The sequence below is a fragment of the Arachis ipaensis genome, chromosome B10 (assembly GCF_059453495.1).
Source record: "Arachis ipaensis isolate K30076 ecotype BB chromosome B10, ASM5945349v1, whole genome shotgun sequence".
NCBI lineage: Eukaryota > Viridiplantae > Streptophyta > Magnoliopsida > Fabales > Fabaceae > Arachis > Arachis ipaensis.
Window position 1 is genome coordinate 47466328 of NC_142435.1, and position 13745 is coordinate 47480072.

General features: G+C 38.9%; 2 non-coding genes across 2 annotated transcripts; both read right to left on the reverse strand.

The window, feature by feature from the left end:
- Window positions 1-7502: 7502 nt before the first annotated feature.
- On the reverse strand, window positions 7503-7610 carry LOC148579935 (small nucleolar RNA R71). Its single transcript, XR_015896716.1, has one exon. It is a non-coding gene; the product is annotated as a small nucleolar RNA R71 (small nucleolar RNA).
- A 4662-nt stretch (window positions 7611-12272) lies between these two features.
- On the reverse strand, window positions 12273-12380 carry LOC148579936 (small nucleolar RNA R71). Its single transcript, XR_015895799.1, has one exon. It is a non-coding gene; the product is annotated as a small nucleolar RNA R71 (small nucleolar RNA).
- Between the last annotated feature and the right edge of the window lie 1365 nt (window positions 12381-13745).

A 13745-nucleotide genomic window follows, 5' to 3' on the forward strand; every position in this document is an offset into this window, starting at 1 on the left:
TTCAGAATGGACCATCCTGGATATATTCTATGATGGTCTGTCTGAATTATCAAAGATGTCATTGGACAACTCTGCAAGTAGATCCATTCACCTAAAGAAAACGCCTACAGAAGCTCAGGAACTCATTGACATAGTTGCAAATAACTAGTCCATGTACACTTCTGAAAGGAATCCTGTGAGTAATGGGACGCCTCAGAGGAAGGGAGTTCTTGAAATTGATACTCTGAATGCCATATTGGCTCAGAATAAAATATTGACTCAGCAAGTCAATATAATTTCTCAGAGTCTGAATGGATTGCACGCTACATCCAACAGTACTTAAGAGGCATATTCTGAAGAAGAAGCTTATGATCTTGAGAACCCTGCAATAGCAGAGGTGAATTACATGGGTGAACCCTATGAAAACACCTATAATCCCTCATGGAGAAATCATCTAAATTTCTCATGGAAGGATCGACAAAAGCCTCAACAAGGCTTTAATAATGGTGGAAGAAATAGATTTAGCAATAGCAAGCCTTTTCCATCATCCACTTAGCAACAGACAGAGAATTCTGAGCAGAATCCATCTAACTTAGCAAATATAGTCTCTGATCTATCTAAGGCCACTTTAAGTTTCATGAATGAAACAAGGTCTTCCATTAGAAATTTGGAGGCACAAGTGGGCCAGCTGAGTAAAAGAGTCACTGAAGCCCCTCCTAGTACTCTCCCAAGCAATACAAAAGAGAATCCAAAAAGAGAGTGCAAGGCCATTACCTTACTTGGTGTGGCCGAACCCAAAGAGGAGGAGAAGGACGTGAATCCTAGTGAGGAAGACCTCCTGGGACATTCGGTGACCAATAAGGAGTTTCCCTTTGAAGAACCAAAAGAATCTGAGGCTCATCTAGAGACCATAGAGATTCCATTGAACCTCCTTTTACCATTCATGAGCTCTGATGACTATTCATCTTCTGAAGAAGATGAAGACATTGCTAAAGAGCAAGTTGCTCAATATTTAAGAGCAATTATGAAGTTGAATGCCAAATTATTTGGTAATGAGACTTAGGAGGATGAACCCCCCTTGCTCACCAATGAACTGAATAAATTGGATAGGCATAAATTACCTCAAAAGAAACAGGATCCTGGTAAATTCTTAATTCCCTGTAACATAGGCACCATGACCTTTGAGAAGGCTCTATGTGACCTGGGGTCAGGAATAAACTTAATGCCACTCTCTGTAATGGAGAAACTTGGGATCTTTGAGGTGCAAGCTGCCAGAGTCTCTTTAGAGATGGCAGACAACTCAAGAAAACAGGCTTATGGACTAGTAAAGGACGTGCTAGTAAAGGTTGAAGGCCTTTACATCCCTGCTGATTTCATAATCCTAGACACTGGGAAGGATGAGGATGAATCCATCATCCTTGGAAGACCCTTCCTAGCCACAGCAAGAGCTATGGTTGATGTGGACAGAGAAGAATTGGTCCTTCAACTAAATGAGGACAACCTTGTGTTTAAAACTCAAGGATCTCTTTCTGTAACCATGGAGAGGAAGCATGAAAAGCTTCTCTCACTGCAGAGTCAACCAAAGCCCCCACAGTCAAACTCTAAATTTGGTGTTGGGAGGCCACAACCAAACTCTAAGTTTGGTGTTGAACCCCCACATTCAAACTCTAAGTTTGGTGTTGGGAGGTTCCAACAATGCTCTGAACATCTGTGAGGCTCCATGAGAGCTCACTGTCAAGCTATTGACTTTAAAGAAGTGCTTGTTAGGAGGCAACCCAATGTTATTTAATTATATCTATTTATTTTCTATTGTTATTTTATGTTTTTTTAGGTTGATGATCATGTGAAGTCACAAAAACTACTGAAAAATCAAAAAAATAAAAAATAAAAAACAACATTAAAAATAGCACACCCTAGAGAAAGAGCTTATTGGCATTTAAACGCTAGTAAGAAGCATCAAACTGGTGTTTAACGCCAGAAAGAAGCATTAAGCTAGTGTTTAATGCCAGAAACAAGCATCAACCTGGCCTTAAACGCCAAAAACATGCTACATTTAGGCGTTTAACACCAAAAACAAGCAGCAGTCTGGCGTTAAACGCCAGTATTGCATACTAAGGGCATTTTACACACCTAATTGGAGCAGGGACGTTAAGTCCTTGACCCCACAGGATCCCCTTCTTTCTTTCTTCTTTTGCTCGAGGACGAGCAAACCTTTTAAGTTTGGTGTGGTAAAAGCATTGCTTTTTGTTTTTTGATGACCATTTATGGCACCTAAGGTCAGAGAAACCTCTAGAAAGAGGAAAGGGAAGACAAAAGCTTCCACCTCCGAGTCATGGGAGATGGAGAGATTCATCTCAAGGGTCCATAGCTCAGTAGTAGAGCATTTGACTGCACAACAAGAGATCATGGACCTCAACAAGAACATGAGAAAATTTCTCACCATGAAATCCTTGAGATACCTCAAGGGATGCACTTCCCTCCACAGAACAATTGGGAGCAAATTAACACCTCCCTAGGAGAATTACGTTCCAACATGGGACAACTAAGGGTGGAACACCAAGAGCACTCCATCATTCTCCATGAGATTAGAGAAGACCAAAGAGCTATGAAGGAGGAGCAACAAAGACAAGGAAGAGACATAGAGGAGCTCAAGAGCACCATTGGTTCTTCAAGAAGAGGAAGACGCCACCCTCACTAAGGTGGACCCGTTCCCTAATCTCCTTGATCTTATTTTCCTATTTTTCGTTTACTATGCTTTATGTTTATGTTTGTGTCTTATTATATGATCATTAGTATTTAAGTGTCTATGCCTTAAAGTTATGAATGTCCTATGAATCCATCACCTCTCTTAAAGGAAAAATGTTTTAATTACAAAAGAACAAGAAGTACATAATTTCGAATTCATCCTTGAAACTAGTTTAATTATTTTGATGTGGTGACAATACTTTCTGTTCTCTGAATGAATGATTGAACAGTGCATATGTCTTTTGAAATTGTTGTTTATGAATGTTAAATATGTTGGCTCTTGAAAGAATGATGAAAAAGGAGACATGTTATTTGATAATCTGAAAAATCATAAAAATGATTCTTGAAGCAAGAAAAAGCAGTGAATACAAAAGCTTGCGAAAAAAAAAGAAAAGAAAATTGGCAAAAAAAAAAAAGAAAGAAAAAGAAAAAGCAAGCAGAAAAAGCCAAAAGCTCTTTACACCAAAAGGCAAGAGTAAAAAGCCAATAACCCTTAAAACCAAAAGGCAAGGGTAAAAAGGATCCAAGGCTTTGAGCATCAATGGATAGGAGGGCCTAAAGGAATAAAATCCTGGCCTAAGCGGCTAAACCAAGCTATCCCTAACCATGTGCTTGTGGCGTGAAGGTGTCAAGTGAAAACTTAAGACTGAGCGGTTAAAGTCGAGGTCCAAAGCAAAAAGAAGAGTGTGCTTAAGAACCCCGGACACCTCTAATTGGGGACTCTAGCAAAGCTGAGTCACAATTTCAAAAGGTTCACCCAGTTATGTGTCTGTGGCATTTATGTATCCGGTGGTAATAATGGAAAACAAAGTGCTTAAGGCCACGGCCAAGACTCATAAAGTAGCTGTGTTCAAGAATCAACACACTGAACTAGGAGAATCAATAACACTATCTGAATTCTGAGCTCCTATAGATGCCAATCATTCTGAACTTCAAGGGATAAAGTGAGATGCCAAAACTATTCAAGAGGCAAAAAGCTACTAGTCCCGCTCATCTGATTGGAGCTAAGTTTCATTGATATTTTAGAATTTATAGTATATTCTCTTCTTTTTATCCTATTTTGATTTTCAGTTGCTTGGGGACAAGCAACAATTTAAGTTTGGTGTTGTGATGAGCGGATAATTTATACGCTTTTTGGCATTGTTTTTACATAGTTTTTAGTATGATTTAGTTAGTTTTTAATATATTTTGATTAGTTTTTAAATAAAAATCACATTTCTGGACTTTACTATAGGTTTGTGTGTTTTTCTGTTATTTCAGGTATTTTCTGGCTGAAATTGAGGGACTTGAGCAAAAATCAGATTCAGAGGCTGAAGAAAGACTGCAGATGCTGTTTGATTCTGACCTCCCTGCACTCAAAGTGGATTTTTTGGAGCTACAAGAGTCCAAATGCCGCACTCTCAAGTGTGCTGAAAAGTATACATCCAGGGCTTTCCAGGAATATATAATAGCCCATACTTTGCCCGAGTTTAGATGATACAAACTAGCGTTCAACGCCAGCTTCCTGCCCTATTCTGGAGTTAAACGCAAGAAACAGGTTGCAAAGCAGAGTTAAACGCCAGAAACAGCTTCCTGCCCTATTCAATGCTCAGCTCAAGCACACATCAAGTGGGCCCGGAAGTGGATTTCTGCATCATTTACTCATTTCTGTAAACCATAGTAACTAGTCTGATATAAATAGGACCTTTTACTATTGTATTGTCTAATCTTTGATCAGTCTTATGCTATCCTAGACCTTTATGGAGGCTAGCCATTCGGCCATGCCTGAACCTTCATCACTTATGTATTTTCAACGGTAGAGTTTCTACACACCATAGATTAAGGTGTGGAGCTCTGCTGTTCCTCATGAATTAATGCAAAGTACTATTGTTTTTCTATTCAATTCGAGTCTATTTCTTCTCTAAGATATTCACTCGCACACAAGAACATGATGAATGTGATGATTATGTGACGTTCATCACCATTCTCACTTATGAACGCGTGCCTGACAACCACTTCCGTTCTACATGCAAACAAGCTTGAATGTGTATCTCTTAGCCTCCTGATCTACGGTCAGAGTCTTCGTGGTATAGGCTAGAATTATTGGCGGCCATTCTTGAGATCCGAAAAGTCTAAACCTTGTCTGTGGTATTCCGAGTAGGATCTGGGAAAGGATGGCTGTGACGAGCTTCATACTCGCGAGTGCTGGGCGTAGTGACAGACGCAAAAGGATTACTAAATCCTATTCCAGTATGATCGAGAACCGACAGATGATTAGCCGTGCGGTGACAGCGCATCTTGGATCATTTTCACTGAGAGGACGGGAAGTAGCCATTGACAACGGTGATGCCCTACATAAAGCTTGCCATGGATAGGAGCAGGAATGATTGGATGAAGACAGCATGAAGCAGAGGTTCAGGAGGAACAAAAGCATCTCTATACGCTTATCTGAAATTCTCACCAATGAATTACATAAGTATTTCTATCCTATTTTTTATTTTAATTATATTTTAATTATATTCACCATAACCATTTGAATCCGCCTGACTGAGATTTACAAGGTGACCATAGCTTGTTTCAAGCCGACAATCTCCGTGGGATCGACCCTTACTCATGTAAGGTTTATTACTTGGACGACTGATAAACCATTATTTTATGGTTTATAATGTGTTTAATTGTGTGGTTTTATCATGATCTTTACCCACTTATTCATATGATTAGCATGCAATTATATTTCCTTCCTAAAATTATTACATGATTGAAAACTTGCTTCCTAGAGACTTTTAATTATGCATTTTAATTCTCCTTTATTCCATTCGATGCCGTGATCTGTGTGTTAAGTGTTTCAGGCTTTATAGGGCATGAATGAGTTGGAGATTGGAAAGGAAGCTTGCAAAAATGGAAGGAACACAAGAAATTAAGGAGATGACCAGCGAGAAGTGACGCGTCCGCATGGCTCACGCGATCGCGCGGAAGAGAGGAAATCGCAGTGACGCTGTCGCATGGCTCACGCGACCGCGCGGATTGGAATAGCACAAGTGACGCGGAGGCGTGGACGACACGCCCGCGTGGCAAAGCAAAACGCCGCATGACGCGTCCGCATGAATGACGCGATCGCATGACATGCGCAATCTGCATAATCTGCAGAATTCGCTGGGGACGATTTTGGGCCCTGTTTTGACCCAGTTTTTGGCCCAAAAAAGCAAACTAGAGCCAGAGAACATGCATAAACCAAAAACAACATTCATTCTACACAGTTTTAGATTTTAGATCTAGTTTTACTCCTTCTCTAGGTTTTTCTCTCTACACATTCATAGTTCTTAGGATTTTTATTTTCTATTGTTCTTTGCATTGGGATATTGAGAAGAGTTATTACCTCATCAAGACTTCGTCATTCTAGTTCGTTTTCTTTACTTGGCTTTACTCTTCCATGTCCTTTAATTTACTCAATTTTACTATTGGATTATTTTAGAATTTATTAATACAAAAGTTACTTTTATTTTTAATTGATTCCTTTGAGTTTATTTATCATGTCTTTCTTTAATTCCCTTTTCTATGTTATGTGTTCCATAATCACAATGAGCGAGTAATTCCCTAACTTGATGGGGAGTTAATTGAAAGGAACCCTTAAGTTGGAATACTCAAAAGAGAGATTGTAATTGGGTTTACTGTTGGATGACTCTCTTGTCACTAACGCCAGTCCTTCCAAGTAAGCGGATTGGGACTTGTGAGTAGAAATATCATCCCAACTTGTTTGACTTTCCCTTATTTAGTAAGGGATAACTAAACATAACGACCTTCAATTATCAATTAATCTTGAGAGTACTGCAATAAGAATAGGGCTTCCAACTAATCTTCTCCCAGTCAAGGCTTTTATTTAAATTACTTGATTTCCCCAATTTAATTTCCTGTTTATTCAACTCAAACTCTTTCTGAAAATATCTGATTAGTAAAATAGCACACCTTTCTGTAACTCGTTGGGAGACGACCTGGGATTCATACTCCCAGTATTTTAATTTTAATTTTTGTGACAACCTTTCTAAAGAGATAAGTGAATTTCTGGTTGGTTAAGAACTATACTTGCAACGCACAACTTATATCAATTCTTAATTAGCCAATTTCCGCCACGTCAATTTTTGGCACCATTGCCGGGGAGTTGCAATAGAGTGCTAAAGTTATTAATTGGATTTTATTTATTTGCATTTTATTTTATCTTGCTACCATGAGCTGCTTGTTTCTTTCGTTAGATGACGTGTTCACTTCCTGATCCAAGCTTGCTAGTATTCGATCCTGAGATTGAAAGAACTTTTTCACGAATAAGGCAAGCATGGCGTCGGTTAGTCCTCTCTGAGGGCGGATCTGAAACCTCACTTGAGAGAGAAACTAGCCCCTGTTCTACTGATTTAGTTGATTTACGTGCAGGTAACATGGCAGCAGCTAGGAAAGTTACTATCTAGGAGGCTGGAGCCCCTGATTTTACAATGCAACCATTTCAAGCGCATCACCCAGCGGTGGCTACAGACTTTGAAATAAAGACCGTACTGCTCAATTTAATGCCCAAGTTTCATGGCTTGCCTGCTCAAGAGCCTATCAAGCACCTGAGAGATTTTCAAGCAGCCTATTCTACTGTCAGGCGTGATGGTGCAGATGAAACTTCAATTTTGCTGAAAGCTTTCCCATTTTCTCTTGAGGGGAAGGTAAGAGAGTGGTACTACACTCAACCAGCAGCAACTGTATCCAACTGGGATACACTGAGAAGAGAGTTCTTGGAAAAATTCTTTCCAGCTGAAGTTACTGATAAACTGAGGAAAGACATTTCCATGATTGTTCAGGATGAATCTGAGACTCTCTATGAATATTGGGAGTGCTTCAATAATCTTCTGGAAGCATGCCCCCACCATATGATTGACAAGATAGTATTACTCGGTTACGTCACACAAGGCATGAGGCCCCAAGATAAGACCACATTGGAAAGTGCTAGCAATGGGTCTATGAAAAAGTACAAGACCACTGATGAGGCATGGCAATTGATCAGCGACTTAGCTGAATCTACTCGAAATCACAGGCAGAAACAAGGCCGTTCAAAAGCCATTGCAGAAGTATCCTCTAGCAGAGAGACTGCTGCTCTAACTCAGAGTATCTGTAAAATGACCAACTTGCTGAAGCAGATGCAATTGAATCAACAACAAGTTCAGCAAGCTCAACCTTCTCCACCACAGCAAGGCCAACAGTTAGTCCCACAGAGAGTTTGCGGAATCTGTGCTGATTATAGCCACTATACTGATGAGTATCCACAGCTCCAGCAGGAAGACAACACCGTAGCAGCCACTCATAACTTCTATGACTGCCTCAACCAAGGGTACAATCAAGGTGGCAACTACAACCATGGATGGCAGGACAATTCTAACCAGAATTGGAGGGACAACAACAACAACAGAGGAGGCAGAGACAATCAAGGAAGTCAGAGGTGAAATAATAACAACAACAGGCAGCAGAACCAGAACCAGCCTTACAGAGCACTGATGAGCGGATAATTTATACGCTTTTTGACATTGTTTTTAGTTTGTTTTTAGTAGGATCTAGTTACTTTTAGGGATGTTTTTAATAGATTTTGTGTTAAATTCACATTTCTGGACTTTACTATGAGTTTGTGTGTTTTTCTGTGATTTCAGGTATTTTCTGGCTGAAATTGAGGGACTTGAGCAGAAATCAGATTCAGAGGTTGAAAAAGGACTGCTGATGCTGTTGGATTCTGACCTCCCTGCACTCAAAGTGGATTTTCTGGAGCTACAGAACTCGAAATGGCGCGCTTCCAATTGCGTTGGAAAGTAGACATCCAGGGCTTTCCAGAAATATATAATAGTCCATACTTTGGCCAAGAATAGACGACGTAAACTGGCGTTCAACGCCAGCCTTCTGCCCAAATCTGGCGTCCAGCGCCAGAAAAGGATCCAAAACCAGAGTTGAACGCCCAAACTGGCACAGAAACTGGCGTTCAACTCCACAAATGGCCTCTGCACGTGCAACACTCAGGCTCAGCCCAAACACACACCAAGTGGGCCCCGAAAGTGGATTTATACATCAAATACTTACTCATGTAAACCCTAGTAGCTAGTTTATTATAAATAGGACCTCTTACTATTGTATTAGGCATCTTGGGATTACCTTATGATCCTTTGATCACGTTTTGGGGGCTGGCCATCTCGGCCATGCCTGGACCTTCACTTATGTATTTTCATACGGTAGAGTTTCTACACTCCATAGATTAAGGTGTGGAGCTCTGCTGTTCCTCAAAGATTAATGCAAAGTACTACTGTTTTCTATTCAATTCTTCTTATTTCGCTTCTAAGATATCCATTCGCACCCAAGAACGTGATGAAGGTGATGATTATGTGTGACGCTCATCATCCTTCTCCCTTATGAACGCGTGCCTGACAAACACTTCCGTTCTACATGAAATAAGCTAGAATGAATATCTCTTAGATCTCCTAACCAGAATCTTCGTGGCGTAAGCTAGAATGATGGCGGCATTCAAGAGAATCCGGAAGGTCTAAACCTTGTCTGTGGTATTCCGAGTAGGATTCAATGATTGAATGACTGTGACGAGCTCCTAACTCGCGATTGCAGGGCGTTAGTGACAGACGCAAAAGGATAGTAAATCCTATTCCAGCATGATCGAGAACCGACAGATGAATAGCCGTGCCGTGACAGGGTGCGTGAGCATATTATTCACTGAGAGGATAAGATGAAGCCATTGACAAGGGTGATGCCTCCAGACGATTAGCCGTGCCGTGACAGGGCATTGGATCATTTTCCCGAGAGATGACCGAAAGTAGCCATTGACAGTGGTGATGTATCACATAAAGCCAGCCATGGAAAGGAGTGAGACTGATTGGATGAAGATAGCAGGAAAGCAGAGGTTCAGAGACCATAGCTTGCTTCATACCAACAATCTCCGTGGGATTCGACCCTTACTCACGTAAGGTATTACTTGGACGACCCAGTGCACTTGCTGGTTAGTTGTATCGAAGTTGTGACAATTATGAATTAAGATCAGAGCACCAAGCTTTGGAGCTATTACCAGGATTATTCGAGCCTGGACATCACAATTTCGTGCACCAAGTTTTTGGCGCCGTTGCCGGGGATTGTTTGAGTTTGGACAACTAACGGTTCATCTTGTTGCTCAGATTAGGTAATTTTCTTTTTGTCTTGTTTTCAAAAAATTTTTCAAAAATCTTTCAAAAATTCTTCCTTTGTTTTCGAAAAAAAAAAATTTTAAAATAAAAATGTTTTCAAAAATATATTTTCCTTTCAGAATTTTTAAGAATGAATTCTAGTGTTTCATGGAGCATGTTGAAGCCTGGCTGGCTGTAAAGCCATGTCTCAATTCTTATACTCAAGAGAAGAGCTTCTTTATCTTTCTTAGCCAATTGGCTGTTGAATGTAAGGAATGTCAGGCGTGTCATGTCTGAGTTACATGCTAAAGCTTGGCTGGCTATTAAGCCATGCCTGACCCTTTGATTGGAGCTTTAGAGCATAAGATTCCTGGAATTCATATTAAAAATTTTGGAATCCTTATTTTCTTTTTCAAAATTATTTTTCGAAAAACATAAAATAAAAATCCAAAAAAAATTAGAAAATCATAAAAATCAAAAATATTTTTGTGTTTCTTGTTTGAGTCTTGAGTCATATCATAAGTTTGGTGTCACTTGCATATGCATCTTGCATTTTTTCGAAAATATCATGCATTCATAGTGTTCTTCATGATCTTCAAGTTGTTCTTGGTAAGTCTTCTTGTTTGATCTTGATGATTTTTTGTTTTGTTTCTTTTCATGTTTATCATATGCATTCTTGAATTCTTAGTATCTAAGCATTAAAGAATTCTAAGTTTGGTGTCTTGCATGTTTTCTTTGCATTAAAAATTTTTCAAAAATATGTTCTTGATGTTCATCATGACATTCATAGTGTTCTTGGTGTTCATCTTGACATTCATAGCATTCTTGCATGCATTCATTGTTTTGATCTAAAAATTTCATGCATTGCATCATTTTTCTTGTTTTTCTCTCTCACCATAAAAATTCAAAAAAAAAAAAATATCTTTCCCTTTTTCTCTCATCAAATTCGAAAATTGAGTTGACTTTTTCAAAAATTTTTAAAAATCAAAGTTGTTCTTTATGAGTCAAATCAAATTTTCAATTTGAAAATCTTATCTTTTTCAAAATCATTTTCAAAAATCAAATCTTTTTCAAAATTCTTAGTTATTTTCGAAAATTAAAAAAAAATATTTTTCAAAAATCTTTTTCTTATTTTTATACCAAATTTTCGAAAATAACATAATCAATTAATGTTTTGATTCAAAAATTTGAAGTTTGTTACCTGCTTGTTAAGAAAGATTCAAACTTTAAGTTCTAGAATCATATCTTGTGATTTCTTGTGAATCAAGTCATTAATTGAGATTTTAAAAATCAAATCTTTTTCAAAAACTAATTTCTATCATATCTTTTCAAAAATATCTTCTTATCTTATCTTTTTCAAAAATATCTTTTCAAAATATCTTTCCTAACCTCCTAACTTCTTATCTTTTCAAAATTTGTTTCAACTAATTAACTAACTTTTTGTTTGTTTCTTAACTTTTTCAAAACTATCTAACTAACTCTCTCTCTCTCTCTAATTTTCGAAAATATCTTCCCTCTTTTTCAAAAATTTCTTTTTTATTAACTAATTATTTTTATTTTTAAATTTAAAAAAAAAATTTCGAAAAATACTAACTATTTTCAAAAACCAATTTTCAAAAATCACTAACTCCTTTTCAAAAATAATTTTCGAAAATTATCCCTCCCCCATCTCATTCTATTTATTCATTCATATCCTAACATCTCATTTCACCTCTCTTCCATCCTCACAGTTGTGTTTCTTCCATTATATTACATTCTTTGTCTCCCCTTCTCTTCTTCCACTAACACAGGAATCCCTATACTGTGGTATAAAGGATCTCTATTATTATTATTATTTTTCTGTGCCTTCTTCTTTGTCATATGAGCAGGAGCAAGGATAAGAACATTCTTGTGGAAGCAGATCCAGAACCTGAAAGGACTCTGAAAAGAAAATTAAGAGAAGCTAAAATACAACAATCCAGAGATAACCTTTCAGAAATTTTCGAACAGGAAAAGGAGATGGCAGCCGAAAATAATAATAATGTAAGGAAGATGCTTGGTGACTTTACTGCACCTAATTCCAATTTACATGGAAGAAGCATCTCCATTCCTGCCCTTGGAGCAAACAACTTTGAGCTGAAACCTCAATTAGTTTCTCTGATGCAGCAGAACTGCAAGTTTCATGGACTTCCATCTGAAGATCCTTTTCAGTTCTTAACTGAATTCTTACAGATATGTGATACTGTTAAGACTAATGGAGTAGATCCTGAAGTCTACAGGCTCATGCTTTTCCCCTTTGCTGTAAGAGACAGAGCTAGATTATGGTTGGATTCTCAACTCAAAGACAGCCTGAACTCTTGGGATAAGCTGGTCACGGCTTTCTTAGCCAAGTACTTTCCTCCTCAAAAGCTGAGCAAGCTTAGAGCTGATGTTCAAACCTTCAGACAGAAAGAAGGTGAATCCCTCTATGAAGCTTGGGAAAGATACAAACAGTTGACCAAAAAGTGTCCTTCTGACATGCTTTCAGAATGGACCATCCTGGATATATTCTATGATGGTTTATCTGAGCTATCAAAAATGTCACTGGACACTTCTGCAGGTGGATCCATTCACCTAAAGAAAACGCCTGCAGAAGCTCAAGAACTCATTGATATGGTTGCTAATAACCAGTTCATGTACACTTCTGAAAGGAATCCTGTGAGTAATGGGACGCCTATGAAGAAGGGAGTTCTTGAAGTTGATACTCTGAATGCCATATTGGCTCAGAATAAAATATTGACTCAGCAAGTTAATATGATCTCTCAAAGTCTGCATGGAATGCAAGCTGCATCCAACAGTACTCAAGAGGCATCTTCTGAAGAAGAAGCCTATGATCCTGAGAACCCTGCAATAGCAGCGGTAAATTACTTAGGTGAACCTTATGGAAACACCTATAACTCAACATAGAGAAATCATCCAAATTTCTCATGGAAGGATCAAAAGCCCCAACAAGGCTTTAATAATGGTGGAAGAAACAGGTTTAGCAATAGCAAGCCTTTTCCATCATCAACTCAGCAACAGACAGAGAACTCTGAACAAAATGCTCCTAATTTAGCAAATCTAGTCTCTGATCTATCTAAGGCCACTGTAAGTTTCATGAATGAAACAAGATCTTCCATTAGAAATCTGGAAGCACAAGTGGGCCATCTGAGTAAAAGGATCACTGAAATCCCTCCTAGTACTCTCCCAAGCAATACAGAAGAGAATCCAAAAGGAGAGTGCAAGGCCATTGACATACGCGCCATGGCCGAACCTGTGAGGAGAGGAGAGGACGTGAATCCCAAGGAGGAATACCTCCAGGGACGTCCAGTGATCAATAAGGAGCTTCCCTCTGGGGAACCAAAGGACTCTGAGGCTCATCTAGAGACCATAGAGATTCCATTGAACCTCCTTATACCCTTCATGAGCTCTGATGAGTATTCCTCTTCTGAAGAGAATGAGGATATTACTGAAGAGCAAACTGCCAAGTTTCTTGGTGCAATCATGAAGCTGAATGCCATATTATTTGGCATTGATGCTTGGGAAGTTGAACCTCCCTTGTTCATCAATGAACTAAGTGATCTGGATCAACTGACATTGCCTCAGAAGAGACAGGATCCTGGAAAGTTCATAATCCCTTGTACCATAGGCACCATGATCTTTAAGGCTCTGTGTGACCTTGGTTCAGGGATAAACCTCATGCCCCTCTCTGTAATAGAGAAACTGGGAATCTATGGGGTGCAAGCTGCTAAAATCTCACTAGAGATGGCAGACAGCTCAAGAAAACAGGCTTATGGACAAGTAGAAGATGTATTAGTAAAGGTTGAGGGCCTTTACATACCTACTGATTTCATAGTCCTGGATACTGGA